The sequence below is a fragment of the Convolutriloba macropyga genome, chromosome 4, assembly GCF_964194025.1.
Source record: "Convolutriloba macropyga chromosome 4, txConMacr16.3, whole genome shotgun sequence".
Lineage (NCBI taxonomy): Eukaryota > Metazoa > Xenacoelomorpha > Acoela > Convolutidae > Convolutriloba > Convolutriloba macropyga.
In genome coordinates this window covers 29,887,358-29,903,270 of record NC_134471.1, presented here as the reverse complement: position 1 = coordinate 29,903,270, position 15,913 = coordinate 29,887,358, and the positions used below count along the sequence as shown (strand labels likewise).

The following is a 15,913-nucleotide window of genomic DNA, read 5'->3' as shown; positions in this document are numbered from 1 at the left end:
AATTAAACAAGTCATACGAAAAATCGGTCAAGTAATAAATCAAAACGAACGCACGACTATAATCAGGGATTCGGAAAAATTAATTGGACTCGCAATAACTGCCAATTATTTGATTGCAATAATTGATTGGCAACCGTAATTTAATTGCGATAATTGAATGGAATGACACAATTAATTCCCCAATAATTGGAAAAAAAATTGAAAACATTCTCCCACATCGCAAACCTAGAACTAGAGGAAAACTTACCAGATTATGATTTTCTGTCACATCGTATGATTTCTTTAAACAAATAAATTGAAAATATAACCCAGGGGTTAAATATTACAAGTTAAAATGTTATATACAAAATTAGTGGTTAAAAATCAAAAATAGTGGTTCCGTTATTTAAAGGTAAAAATAACTTCTAAAGCCACCAACGTTCCTTTGCAACGGTACAATTTTGAATTGTTGGAGCAGATGCTGTTTTAACATGCGTTTAAACTGTGAGCGTGATCTGATAATAGGACTTCACACGGAAATTTATTCCGTTTTCGGATGCTTTTTTGTAATGATCGACTGCTCGATCTTAGGAGAATTAGCTGTTCAGTTCTGTTGCTTTTCTTTACTAAGACATTACCATTTAGAGAAAACTCTCAGTGCCTTCTGATTTCAAAAATGAAAAATCGTTCTTAATTTTTGAAACACTCATCTGGCTTATCAAAAAATCTGCAGGCAAAATGTAAGATTTTACTATGAGATCTCTAAATCTCCCAAACTTTTTTTCTCAAATAGTAAATTTTAATTTCCCAATTGAATTGCCGATTAATTCCCTGCATTTCAGAGAAGTTCAAGTTCTGAAAAAATAGAGCACTGATAGGTAAATGAGAATGGACTGGGGATTTGAATAGAATTAATAGTGCTTTCAGAGGTATCTGATAATGTATAAGGTATATCGATCTAATCGCTGTGGCCATATTTCATAGGATTTTGTTGCGTAATAAATGAACGTTTAATTTAGAATCAGTTATTATACCCAAGTATCAGCACTGACCTTGTGGCATAATTTCTTGTCCCCAAAACACTATTGAATCAAATTTTTCATTTTCTTTCGATGAGAAAAGAAGTCCAATTTTACGTTATTCAGGTTTACTTTGTTTTGTTTTAGATAAATATCCGTTTTCTCCAGTACTTCAGAAACACATCTTTGCAGTTCGGCGACACTATTTCTGCTCAAATAAAATTTTTTGGCATCAGCAACTCGAATTTTGTCGAAGTTTCTTTGTGACCTTTCTCGGAAATCATTAATGTAGAGAAAAAAACCAGTGGCCCTAAAACTGTTCCCTGGGGAACACCATGATTTTTTTTCCAACAACTCTGAGTAAACATCATTTATCTTAACACACTGCTGTCTGTTTTTAAGAAATGAAACAAATAAATCCACTGCATTTTCTGATAAAACCGTACGCTTCAACCTTTTTGAGAAAAATTTCGTGCGGTATTGAATTAAATGCTTCAGCTAGATCAATAAAACAGCAACTGAATATTTTAGGTTATCAAAACTTTCTTGTAATGCTCCGATCAAGCGTACAACAGCATCTGTATGTTTTTGAAATCCAAACTGTATCGTTAAAAATATTTTCTTTTTGTATAAATTTGTTAACCTGATTGATAAGTATACGCTCAAAGAGTTTCGCAAACATTGCAGTAATTGAGATAGGCCTATAATTCTCACAAGTTCTTACATCCCCGTTTTTGTAGACCGGACTATGAAAGTTTAATTTAGAATCAATTATTATATCCAATTATCGGCAATGAATTTGTGGCATAATTTCTTGTCCCTAAAAAATTTTTGAATCAAAATTTTCATTTTATTTCAAGTTGAAAAGAAGTCCAATTTTACTTTATTCATGGTTACTTTGATTTGCTTTAGATAAATATCCGTATTCTCCAGTTTTTCAGAAACACATCTTTGCAGTTCGGCGACATTTTTTCTGCTCAAATAAATGTTTTTGGCATCAGCAACTCGAATTTTGTCGAAGTGTCTTTGTGACTTTTCTCGAAAATCATTAATGCAGAGAAAAAAATCAAATGGCCCTAAAACTGTTCCCTGTGAAACACCATGATTTGTTTCCAACCACTTTAAGTAAACTTCATTTATCTTAACACACTGCTGTTTGTTTTTAAGAAGTGAAACAGATAAATCAACTTCCCTTTCTGAAAAACCGTACGCTTGAAACTTTTTGAGAACACTTTCGTGCGATATTGAATTAAATGCTTCAGCTAGATCAATAAAACAGCAACTGAATTTTTTAGGTTATCAAAACTTTCTTGTAATGCTCCGATCAAGCGTACAACAGCATCTGTATGTTTTTGAAATCCAAACTGTATCGTTAAAAATATTTTCTTTTTGTATAAATTTGTTAACCTGATTGAGAAGTATACGCTCAAAGAGTTTTGCAAACATTGGAGTAATTGAGATAGGCCTATAATTCTCACAAATTCTTACATCCCCATTTTTGTAGACCGGACTATGAAAGTTTAATTTAGAATCAATTATTTTATCCAATTATCGGCAATGAATTTGTGGCATAATTTCTTGTCCCTAAAAAATTTTTGAATCAAAATTTTCATTTTATTTCAAGTTGAAAAGAAGTCCAATTTTACTTTATTCATGGTTACTTTGATTTGCTTTAGATAAATATCCGTATTCTCCAGTTTTTCAGAAACACATCTTTGCAGTTCGGCGACATTTTTTCTGCTCAAATAAATGTTTTTGGCATCAGCAACTCGAATTTTGTCGAAGTGTCTTTGTGACTTTTCTCGCAAATCATTAATGCAGAGAAAAAAATCAAATGGCCCTAAAACTGTTCCCTGTGAAACACCATGATTTGTTTCCAACCACTCTAAGTAAACTTCATTTATCTTAACACACTGCTGTTTGTTTTTAAGAAGTGAAACAGATAAATCAACTGCCTTTTCTGAAAAACCGTACGCTTCAAACTTTTTGAGAACACTTTCGTGCGATATTGAATTAAATGCTTCAGCTAGATCAATGAAACAGCAACTGATTTAAGTTATCAATTTTTTTTTGTAATGTCTCGATCAAGCTCAAAATAGCATCTGTATGTTTTTGAAGTCCAAACTGTACCGTTCAAAAAAATTTCTTTTTGTATAAATTTGGTGACCTGATTGAATAGTATACGCTCAAAAAAATCTGCAAACATTGGAGTACTTGAGAGAGGCCTATGATTCTCACAAGTTTTTACGTCCCCTTTTTTGTAGACGGAACTAATGAAAACAAGTTTTAATTTTGAGAAAATATTTTGACTAATGCATGTGTTAAAAACAAACTGCAAATCCTTCCGCTAGCAATCTTTGCTGCCTTGAGTGCCCAAGCATTAAAAATGCTTGGATCTGGAGACTCTTCGATTTCGATTGAATCAACGACAACATAGAGTTCCTTCAGTGTGACTGTGAGAATTATTTGGAACGCTCACAGTTTGTCCACTGTAAAAACCTAATTTTTTAAAACTGTCAATGGGACAGTTTGCAATATCAAGTTCATTTTTTTTCGATTTCACCATCAACTAGTTTGTCTATAACGAGCCCCTCCTACTCTTTGTCAATTTTTTCCTTATGAAACTCCATTGTTCTCTACTTGTTGGTAATTCGTTGAAAAATTGTGTTTAAAACTCGTTACGGGCTGTTCTCAAACTCCTAGTAACCAAATTTCTGTGATATTTAAAATTGGTATGCAATTGCTCCGGTGGGTTCTTTTTCCTGATATTTAAATGTCTGTTTTTAGTGATTTCTCCTCTCAGCTTTTTGTTAGCCAAGTTTTTTCAATTTTTCTTTTTGGTTGAAAACCTATTTTTAGTTGGGCGTTTAACTCTAGAGTAGTACTGAAAACATTTACGAAAACATTGTACATTCTATTTTCATCTTCATATAGATAAAAGTTACTCCAGTCCTGATTTGAAAGATCATGATTAAAATTATTTGCATCGAACTTTCTTCTGTTTATAAGAATAAAACTTTGCTTCCTATTTTTAGGTTCAACAAGAAAATTAAAGCAAGTACAAAACAATAAAAAGCAATCAATTTCAACTGATGGAGAAAAAATCTGAACCCCTTGAAATTGGTTTTTGCTGGAAAACCCATGATCGATTAGTGTTAGGATGCTTGGCTGGATGCTCGTGTCGTGTTGGCTTTTGTGTGTTTGATAAAGTAAGTACAGAATTACTCGCAAACTCACCCAATCATGTGGATTCTCTTTTGTTGAAAGAATTGAGATTACAATCGCTAGAAAGCAAAATTTAGTCAACGACTGAGTACGCCGAGGAAATTTTCGATGTTATTTTATTTTATTTGGACAATACCAACAATTCCCAAGTTTTTATTTGGACAATACGAAGCATTAATTAGAATTTTGTTAACCGTTAGCCCAGATATTCCCACCCATAGGGACTCAAAAAGTCTTTCATTGGGTACTTTTAGATAATTTTGCAGTTTTGAAGATATGTCCCTAGGAACCCATATGGCAACACCCCCACCCTTATTTACTCCTGTCTTTGATGACCTTGATTTTGAATAAAATTTGGGTTTCGGACTTAAACAGTTCTCCCGATAAAAATCTGTTTCATTCAAACAAGTTCCTCTAAAGATCACTAATGTGTTTTGAGTAAAATTTGTCAAAAATTTGTTCTAAAATTTGGCAAATGTTTAGATTTTTGCAATCCTTTGAAACTATGTCTATCAGCATGTCCGATTCACGAATGTGAGAATTAAAAGGAAGTCGGACTTAGATGAATATCACCACTTAGGAGCAAGGTTATGTAATTTGACATACTTTAGTGTTGAGGAACTGTTCTTCTTAGAAAGTTTCCAATTAAAATATTGAATTATTCATATAATGCAACCATTTGCGCTACCAACTGCAAAAAAATCTTGATGGTTGGTCAATGTTACTTGATCAATAAAAGTAATTTGTGCAAAAAATAAATTTTTGCCAATTAAATCAATTGATTGTTCCTCTTTTTGTCTAGCTAATTAATTGCAATTAATGTTTCCAACGCCGTGGCTAGAATTGTTACTAACTTCATTTGATAACAAATAAATATAACAAGATCACAAGAGTTACTAAAATAACAGATGGTTGATTCCGAGATTCTCTTTTGAATGCGTTGCACAAGAAGAGCTGATACGTCAGTGTCTAAAGACATTAAGAGTTTGGCACGAAGCCGTTATGAGCAGCATAAACGAATCCTAGAAAAAGATTTATAAATGATTCTTCCTAAACCCCAGAAATCATATAGGTTACGTTTTGTTTCTTTAAGCTGCCCTCTTTTAACTTTCAATTAACCTAACATTAATCACTTGACCTTTTTGACTTCAATTAAATTTTAAAATGTTGATTTGAAATTGAGAAACGTTTCAGAGGAAAGGAATTTACACATAAATATTATTTGATCCAAAACATACATTTCTGAATATTGCATTTGTTGTTAGTTTTACTAAAAATTGATGCACAATCGAATAAAATGATGTAAAATGTATATACACTTCTCAATTACTTTAATGTTAGTTCTTGCCCCTGGAATTCATCGTGCGTATTTAGTTGGTTATATTTTTTTGATGTATATCGCATCAATTGTCATTAATTTTTCAAGCCGGAGAGATGAATCAAATATGCCCCAATTAAAATCATATGCGGTACCACAACATTAAACGAGGTGGCGTCACACCGGAGAATCTTTCTTTTTATGTTCTGAATTTCTAGTTGTAACATGTTGTGCGGTTTGGCCAACGTAGATGGAATTGCACCCATTACAGTTAATCTTTTATACAGCAGGCCAATTCAGATTTCTATCAACAGAAGATTTCAGGGTTGGCAAACAGGTTAGGGTGGGCAAGAGGGCCAACTTTCTTGTTGTGAAAGGGATTTCAACATTTTTTCAGTCTCTTCGCAAGTTTTTGCGTGATGATACCTGTGTTGAACAGAAATTATCGGCTGATGCACTTTTTTGTTTGGATTTTTGTTTGTGTTCGAAACGTTGTCCTGTCACCAGATGTCTGGCTGTCACCTTTTTAAATGATTTTATCATCCAATGTCTTATGAATACTGGATGTTGGTTACTTGTTTTTTGTCCAGATCGCTCGGTCTTTATTAACATCCAAATGTCAACATATTTTCAATCACTAATTTCAATTAAAATCCTTTGTATAGTTCCTTGAATCACGTTTTTTGAAAAACCTTGCGTTTGGGGGTTGGGTAGCTCACATTTGACCAAATGTAGAAGTGAGCGTGAAATCATGTGGTCACAGCGATAATCTTGACGACGAAAAAAATTACTTTACATTGAAGTGCAGACAAGTCAAACAAGGTCTTCCCCAAGATAGTATCTTATCACCAATGGTCTTCAATATCTAAATGACAAACTGCCTCAGCCACTGAAAGGCATGAGCAGTACGCCTTGCGCCGATGATATTCTTTAACAACATCTCACGCACAGGTTGAAAAGTTAGGTGACCTTATAACTGCCCACCTAAATATCATACTCGAATGGCTATAGTCACTAGAGTTTATTCTGTTAGTTTAGAAAGCCATTCAGATAATCTTAAATTAGAAAATAATTTCTCAAAAAATGACCAGATAGAGTGTCTGTCCAGCGATTTGGTGAAACCGATTCAGAGAAAAGCAATAGATATAATTTTAGGCCTTCAGTGGTATCATCTAGCAGCTCTGAATTTTTATCCAAATGTTTTGCTCGAACCTGCAGGCTACAAAATTAAGCGTATCCAGTGTACATTAAGAATTTCCAGTTATATGCTGTTAAAAGAGTTGAAAAAAGAGTTCTAGAAAACGTTACGATATGATTAGCAACCGGAAGTTGAAAATCAAACTGACATCAGATTTCGAAAAGAGGAATTTTCCATTGAGGTGTTCAAATTGCAGTCACGGAGGTATCTTCACAACTGAAAACTACCAATTGCCCGATGTTTAATTTTCAATCAACCAGATCCAGTGATCGCCGACAATACCCGACTCCAATTGATCGCATCATCTGAGTTTTTTGTCTTGTTTCTTACAGAAATTTGGTTACCAAATAAAATATACAAAACAGAAATGTTTTTGGCGTCAATTTTCCAAGTAGTTGCAGTAGGCAATAAAGAAAATCTTGCAATGGTATCCTGATAAAGGTACCGTTTGATACTATTTTGAACAACATCAAATTATCCTTGCAGTCAAAAAACTTCAGCGGCTGTTGCGCAATTTTCAAGAAAAAAATTAAAAAGAGGGTGAAATTCTGATGAGCAACTTTTCCTTCACTGTTAACGATCTTTGCAAGGCTTTAATGCTTTGTAATAAGGACTAATCTATGGGCAGTGGCTTGATTCTTTTGTTTCTTTTTTACCAGAATGAGCTCACTTTCTGCCAGTTTTAATTTTTTGAATAATTTAAAAGATATTTTGAAGTCTTGTGTTTGGCTTCATTAATGGAAAGGCTATTTTATTACTCCATTTGTTATAATTTGCTTAATTAAGGTTGAATTCGGCATGCGAAATTGGACTTTCAAATTTTGATTGGATTTCTTGGGGCAATATGCCTACTATTTTCTGCCCTTAGTTTTGCGAGGCGGAATCAACGATATTAAGGCCACTGATATTGAATTGAGTATTTAAGAAGGGCGAATTCAAGTAGTCATGAGCAATTGATTTCAAGCGGAAAGACGTGTCTAATCACGAAGCAGGAAAAAACAACCAAATCAGTGGAAAGCAAATGAAAGGCGGGAAACGTGAATTAAGGACTAACGTAATTGAAAGATGAAGGGCAAAAAAATAAGAACTAACTTAAGCCATCGCATATAAATTTACTGCACTAAATAAAATGAATGATTCACAATAATTGTACAGGTATAACACCATGGCACAAAAATTTTTTAAGGTAAATTTCAGTTTCTTACCAAAAACATCATTTCTTTGATCGGTTCATCTCTAACATTCACTACGCTCGGTCGCGATATCAAATTAGGAGGCAGCAACGTGGCTTCATGAAAATTTTCAGGGCTTTTACTGATTTCTTGGTTTTTCTGAAGTAATTTTAGCAGCATAGATAATCATGCTTTTTTCACTAATAACATGACAGATTCACTGGAGCGTTGTAAAATTTATTTATTTTTTGACGATCTCAAAGTTTATAAAGATTATCTATCAAATTAAGTTCAAAGAGGTACTAATGGTCACTCAGCTTGGTTTAAGGTCATTGGATTCTAATTTTTCCCGATAATTGCAAGCTCATTTTGCTCAGAAAAGACAACGATGCTCAATTCATTTTTGACGACTAAATTCTCCAACACGTAGATTCCGTCCTGAAAATGGTAACTTTAGTTTGTGAAAACGTGGGATGGGAAAAACACATCAATCAGAGTATTGCAAAAGCGTCATTTTTAAAAAAAAAACTTAATGGAAATGTTCCCAGGGAATAAAATTCTTGAGACGCAAACATTTATACAAATCACTTGTCTCATCAACCTTGCAACCTGCGTCCTTGCCATGCCTCTGAAGAAAACTTTAAAAAGTTTTTCAACATGGCACAATTGTTTTAGTCTCTTTGCAAGTTTTTTAGTGGTGATACCTCTGTATTGAAAAGAAAACTCGGCTGACGAACTTCTTTTGGGATTTTTGTTTGTGTAGAAATGTTGTTCTGTCACCAGATGTCTTGCTGTCAGCTTCTCTTTCATGATTATCTCCTCCAACGTCTCATGAATACTGGATGTTGTATACTGGTTTTTATTCATATGGCTTGATCTTTATTTATAGCCAATTGTCAACATTCCTTCAATCACTAATTCCATTAAAAATACTTTGAATAGTTCCTTGAATCACCTTTTTGGAAACAGTTTCTGTTTGAGAGCCGGGTAGCTCACGTGTGACCACAAGAACAAATGAAGAATTGCCGTTGATCTCATGTGGTCGCAGCCAAAACCTTGTCGACAAAAAAATGACTTTACATGAAAGTGCAGAAAATTCCAACAGGTTCTCCCCCAAAATAGTGTCTCATCACCAATGGTCTTCAATATCTACATAACAAGCTGCCTCGACAACTGGAAGGCATGAGCAGAACGACATACACCGATGATTTTCTTTAACAACATCTCATCCTCAGGTTGAAAAATTAGTTTATGTAATAACTTCCCACCAAAATATCATACTCGACCGGCTAGAGTCACTAAATTTTTTTGTTAGCTGCGAAAAACATTTCAGATAATGTTAAATTAGACAACAATGTCGCGGAAAATGTGCAGATTGTTAAGCATAATCGATTAATTTCCAAAACGAATGTAGTGTCTGTCAGACCATTTGGTAAAACCGAATCAGAAAACGGCAATAGATGAAATTTTAGTTGGACCTTTAGTGGTATCATCTCGCAGCTCTCAATTTTTATTTAAATGTTTTGCTCGAAGCTGCATGCTAGAAAATTAAACGCATGCATTGTACATAAGGAAGTTGCTTTTATATGCTGATAGAGATGTTGAAAAGAGAATTTTGGCAAAACATTACGATATGATTAGCAGACGGAAATTGAAAAACAAACTGATTTCAGACTTCAAAATCTGGAACTTTTCATCGAGGTATTCATGTTCCATTCATGGAGGTATCTTTACGATTGAAAACTATCAAGTGCCTGACTTTCAATTGTCAATCAACCAGGTCCGTTAATCGCCGACATCCATTGATCGCCGACAATTGCCCACTCCAATTAATCGAGTCATCTGAGTTTTTTGTCTTGTTTCTTACAGAAACTTGGTTACCAAATAAGACACACGAATCAGAAATGTTTTTGCCATCAATTTTACATAAGGCAGGAGGCAATAAAGATGGTCAAACTTACAGTGGTATCTTGATAACGGTACCGTTTGATACTTTTTTGAACTCAATCGATTTATCCATGCAGTCAAACAACTTTAGCGGCTTTTGCGCAATTTTTACGACAAAAAATCACAAACTGGTCAAAACTTCGATGGGCAACTTTTCCTTCACTGTTACCGGTCTTTGCAGGGCTCTAAAGTTTGGTAATAACGGTTAATCCAGGGGCAGTGACCTGATTCTTTCGTTTGTTTTTATAAGAATGAGCTCACTATCAGGCAGCCTTAGTTTTTGAAAAATTTAAAATATATTTTGAGGTCTTGTCTTTGACTTCATCAGTGGAAAAGCTAATTTATTACTCCATGTGTTGTACTCTATTAAACTACCGTCGAATTTGCCAAGCGAAGTCACATCATCAATTTTTGATTGGATCTGGCTTTTCCATATGCTTACTAATTTCTGCGCTTATTTTTGCGGGACGGAATCAAAAAGATTAATGCAACTGATATTGAATTGACAAATTAAGATGAGTGAATTCAAATATTCATCAACAAATGAAATCAAGTGAACGGACGTGTCTGATCATGATGCAGGAAATAACTATCAAATCAACGAAAAGTAATTTATAGGCACGAAACGTTATTTAATGACTACGATAATTGAAAGATGAAGGGCAATGTGAAATAGAAACCAACGTATGGCATCGTATATTATTTTTACTGTACTAGATAAAATGATTGATTGACAACAATTGTAGAGGTATCAAGGCATGGCACGAAAATTTTTTAAGGTAAATTTCAGTTTCTTACCAAAAATATCATTTTTTTGATCGGTTCATCTCTAACATTCACTACGCTCGGTCGCGATATCAAATTAGGAGGCAGCAACGTGGCTTCATGAGATTTTTCAATGCTTTTTCTGATTTCTTGGTTTTTCTGAAGTAATTATAGCAGCACAGATTATCATGAAAACTGTTTTGTGTTATATATTGAAGTCACAAAATCATTAGATATTGTCCCCCACTATTTGTTGCTGATGAAGTTAGCTTTTTTGTTTTTGATTCTGCTTTATATTGGGATGTTTGAGTCTTAATTAAACAGCAAAAAGCCTGAAAATAAATTTTATTTTTTTAATAACTTAAAATAATGTTAAGTCTGGTTTTAAGGTCTCAACTTAAGTCCTTCTTGCGTCTTTCAATCGTTTTCTTCATTGACAATCTGACAGATGCACTGCAGCAATGTAAAAATTATTTACATTGTGAAGACTAAAACTTATAAAAATTATCTACCGAATTACATTCTAATGGATACTAGCGGTCTCTCAGCGTGGTTTCAGGTCATTGGATTTTATTTTTTCCCGGATAAATGCCAGGTCATTTTGCTCAGAAAGGATAACGATGCTCAATTCATTCTCGATGACTAAATTCTCCAACACAAAGAATCCGTCGTAAAATTGGTAATTGTAATTTGTGAAAACTTGGCATTGGAAAAAAACATCAATCAGATTATTGCACAAGCGTCATTTTTTTCATTTTTTTAAAGGAAGTGTTCCAGGGGAATAACAGTGTCGAAACGCAAAATTTTATACAAAGCACTTGTCTTATCAATCTTGCAATATGCACTTTTGTCTCTTCGCAAGTTTTTGCGTGATGATACCTCTGTATTGAAAATAAAAAAACTCGGCTGATGCACTTTTTTGTTGGGTTTTTGTTTGTGTAGAAATGATATTCTGTCACCAGATGTCTTGCTGTCACCTTGACTTTTATGATTATCTCATCGAATGTCTCATGAATACTGGTTGTTTGATACAGGTTTTTGTCCAGATCGCTTGATCTTTATTAACAGCCAAATGTCAACATTCTTTCAATCTCTAATTGCATTGAAAATCCTTTGTATAATTCCTTGAATCACGTTTGTTGAAAAGTTTCTGTTTGAGGGCTGGCTAACTCACATATGACCAAAAGAACAAATGAAGAAGTGAGCGTGATCTCATGTGGTCGCAGCAAAATATTGACGACGAAAAAAATGACTTTACATGGAAGTGCAGAAAAGTCCAACAGGTTCTCTCCCGAACTATTGTCTTATCATATATGACCTTCAATATCAGAATGAGCTCACTTTCTGGCAGCCTTAATTTTTGAAAAATTTAAAAGATATTTTGATGTTTTGTGTTTGACTTCATCAGTCAGTGGAATTGCTAATTTATGACTCCATGGGGTACATTTTACTTAATTACCGTCGAATTCGCCATGCGAAGACACACAGTCAACTTTGGATTGAATTTCGTGGGTCAATATACTTACTGTTTTCTGCGTTAGTTTTGCGAGGCAGAATCCAAGATATTAAGGCCACTGATATTGAATTGAGAAGTTAAGAAGGGTGAATTCAAGTAGTCATCAACAAACGAATTCAAGTGAACAGACGTGTCTGATCACGAGGCAGGAGTTAACGAGCAAATCAGTGAAGAGCAAATGAAAGGTGAAACGTGAATTAAGGACTAAGGTAATTGAAAGATGAAGGGCAAAGTAAAATAAGAACTAATTCATGGCATCGCATATATTTTTACTGCAATAAATAAAATGAAAATAGTTGAAAATAATTACACATGTATCACAACATGGCAAAACAATTTTTTAAGGTAAATATCAGGTTTTTCAACCGAAAATATCATTTTTTAACGGTATATCTTTAACTTTCACTACGCTTGGTCGCGATATCAAATTAAGAGGCAGCAACATGGCTTCAAGAGAATTTTCAATGCTGTTACTGAGTTTTTGGTTTTTCTGTTGAAATTATAGCAGCAGATGTCACCATGCAGACTCTTTGGTGGTACATCTTGAAGTAGGAAAATCATTAGATATTGTCCCAAATTATTTGTTGCTGATGAAAGTCTCTTGTTTTTGATTCTGCTTTTTAGTGGGTTGTTTGAGTCCTTTTCAATCATTAGAAAACCGAAAGTTAAAATTGATTATTTTGTAAACGAAATTAATGTTAAATGTGAATTTAATTTCTTTAAAAATAAGGCTTAGAAGCGGTTCAGTATACTATGGAGCAAGTTCCAGAATAACCAAGTTTTTCGCCGGATATCGGAATGGTTTCTCTTCCTGACCCCCGAATGCGTTAATTAGCAGACCGTAGAAGCTGAACCCTCGAGGAGGATGTCATTTCAATGACAGTTTATGAGGCCGATAATCAAGAAAACCCTGACTAAATAATCGAACTCAACAATCTCAGGTCATATTTTAGTATATATTAAGAACTATGACTTCCAGCAAATATATCGTTAGTATTATTTTGAAAAAGTTGTTCTATTTGTACAACTTTTTATTAAGGGGCTTTGTGATACCTGTACAAGTGTTCTTCAGGGATATTACAGAAGAGCGCCAATACAAACATGCATGTTGCACGGTTGATTAGACAAGTGAATTGTATAAAAATGTGCGTCTCGAGACTGTTATTCCCCTGGGAACACTTCCTTCAAAAATGTTTTTTTTTAAAATGACGCTTTTGCAATACTCTGATTGATGTGTTTTTCCCATCCCACGTTTTCACAAATTAAAGTTACCATTTTCACGACGGAATCTACGTGTTGGAGAATTTAGTCGTCAAAAATGAATTGAGCATCGTTGTCTTTTCTGAGCAAAATGAGCTTGCAATTATCGGGGAAAAAATGGAATCCAATGACCTTAAACCAAGCTGAGTTGCCATTAGTACCTCTTTGAACTTATTTTGATAGATAATCTTTATAAACTTTGAGATCGCCAAAAAATAAATAAATTTTACAACGCTCCAGTACATCTGTCATGTTATTAGTGAACAAAGCATGATTATCTATGCTGCTAAAATTACTTCAGAAAAACCAAGAAATCAGTAAAAGCCCTGAAAATTCTCATGAAGCCACGTTGCTGCCTCCTAATTTGATATCGCGACCGAGCGTAGTGAATGTTAGAGATGAACCGATCAAAAAAATGATATTTTTGGTAAGAAACTGAAATTTACCGTAAAAAATTTTTGTGCCATGGTGTGATACCTGTACAATTATTGTCAATCATTCATTTTATTTAGTGCAGTAAAATTATATGCGATGGCTTAAGTTAGTTCTTATTTTTTTTTGCCCATCATCTTACAATTACGTTAGTCCTTAATTCACGTTTCCCGCCTTCCATTTGCTTTCCACTGATTTCGTTGTTTTTTCCTGCTTCGTGAGGTTGCAATGCTCTGATTGACGTCTTTTTCCCATGCCACGTTTTCAAAAATTACAATTACCAATTTCACGACGGAATCTACGTGTTAAAGATTTTAGTCGTCAAAATCGAATTGAGCTTCGTTGTCTTGTCTGAGCAAAATGAGCTTCCAATTATCGCGGAAAAAAATTCAAGACCTTAAACCAAGCCGAGAGACCGTTAGTATCTCTTTGAAAGTAATTTGATATATAATCTTACTATAGTCTTTGAAATTTTGTAACATTGCCTGCTCTTCGTAATCTCTTCGGTGGGCAGATTTTGCAAAACTGGGAGGATGACTCTTCGAAACCATAATATGAAGGGCTCTGGCAATTTTGGCCAGATGATCATTTGTATTTAGTTGTCTTGGAACTTGAGGGGGTAGAACTTGATAGAGTGCTGAGTTCTGGACATTCGGCTGAGGGATGATTAATTTGCTTGGTGTATCAACGTTCGCGATTCAATTTTGAGTTTGCCTTTAAGTGCCAAGGAGTTCGAATTTTAGGGGATACGACCCCGATTCGTACGTGCAATGTTCCATCTTGATAAAGATACGCCGTCGCCCGGGTCTTGTTGCTTATGCTTCATTTTTCTGTTTCCTTTAAATTTCCGTGTAAACTCTTCAACATGAGTCATTATTTTTCATTCTACTGGCTGTTCGCTAGTACGCGGTCGTCTGCATACACTTTTAGGGGTGTATGGTGGTCCTGCTGCGTTCCGACTGTCACTTTTATGAACAGTGAAAATTGCCGTCCCCAGTTCTTTGGTTGTTGAAGTGACGAAGTGAGCACCGCGCGATCAAATAGTGTTAGTGGCCTGCAGTGTATGGTGCAAAAAATTCGCGGCTTTGCGTCAGTGCTTTCTCTCTCTCGCGATCATTGGCGTCTTTGGTAGCCCCTGTCATCTCTTTTTCAATTCCTATATCACTTCGGTAATCATTTTTCCATTTGTCATCAGGAAATTGGGATTCAGAGGTAACTGTGTCCTCATCTAATTAACAAATTTTAATTTTCTCGTACGAGAGATTAGACAACTTAAGTATAGTGCAAAATACCCTCAGTAGTGTACTAAGTTTTCTGCCAAAGTGTTTTTCAATGGACGACCACTTGCCGTTTCTACATATTTGCAGTTGACGGATAATAATCTTTAGAGCATTTATTATTAAGAAGGAAATAGTAGCCGGTTTTTGTTTTTTAATAAATGCAAATATATTCCTAGTTGGTCTGTATTAGTCTTTCAACCAGTCCAATTGCTCGATGATCGTTGACAGGAGCTTCAATGTTTTTCATATTGTTCTTATTATAGAAAATTTTTACTTGATGTCCCAAAAGACATTTTGATTGTGCAAAACAGATGAAACGGGGTATTCCATGATTTTCAATATACCTGTCCAAAATTGTTTAGTTCATTAAAGCTATTCGCTTTATCAAATATAAATGCAGTAAGAAATTTAGGAAGACGATCTATAGCAGCGAGGAAATATATTTCATGTCCCTTTTCATCGTAAATTGGTACACTAAAATCAATTTGTGTTTCCTGGTTCGGTGCAGTACATGGTATATTGGGGTGAAATTGCTTGACGTAATTAATGATTTAAGAATCTTACCACTTGCCGTGCAGGCTTTACATTCAGTTTATCTGACGATCAATTCCATATTCATGTATGGCCACCAGCAATGTTTAGGCATACTTATCTTTCCCCAGGTACTTGGGTGGCTAACGTGTATATCCTCAATGACGCAACGGGACCGCACATGGTTGCCCGGTCATAATGAGTGGACATGCGGGTTGAACTATTTCTGGCTTGCCTCATTAGTGATAGGGATGCAACCACGCACTTCTTT

At 34.6% G+C, this 15,913-nt stretch overlaps 2 protein-coding genes across 3 annotated transcripts in view; one reads left to right on the top strand and one right to left on the bottom strand.

Moving 5' to 3' along the window:
• The window catches only part of LOC142337603 (uncharacterized), a 115,833-nt gene that overhangs the window by 16,665 nt on the left and 83,255 nt on the right, over positions 1–15,913 (top strand). The window lies entirely within an intron of this gene.
• Positions 1–15,913, bottom strand: part of LOC142337601 (cilia- and flagella-associated protein 298-A-like) — a 364,848-nt gene that overhangs the window by 301,024 nt on the left and 47,911 nt on the right. The gene's annotated exons all lie outside the window — the stretch shown is intronic.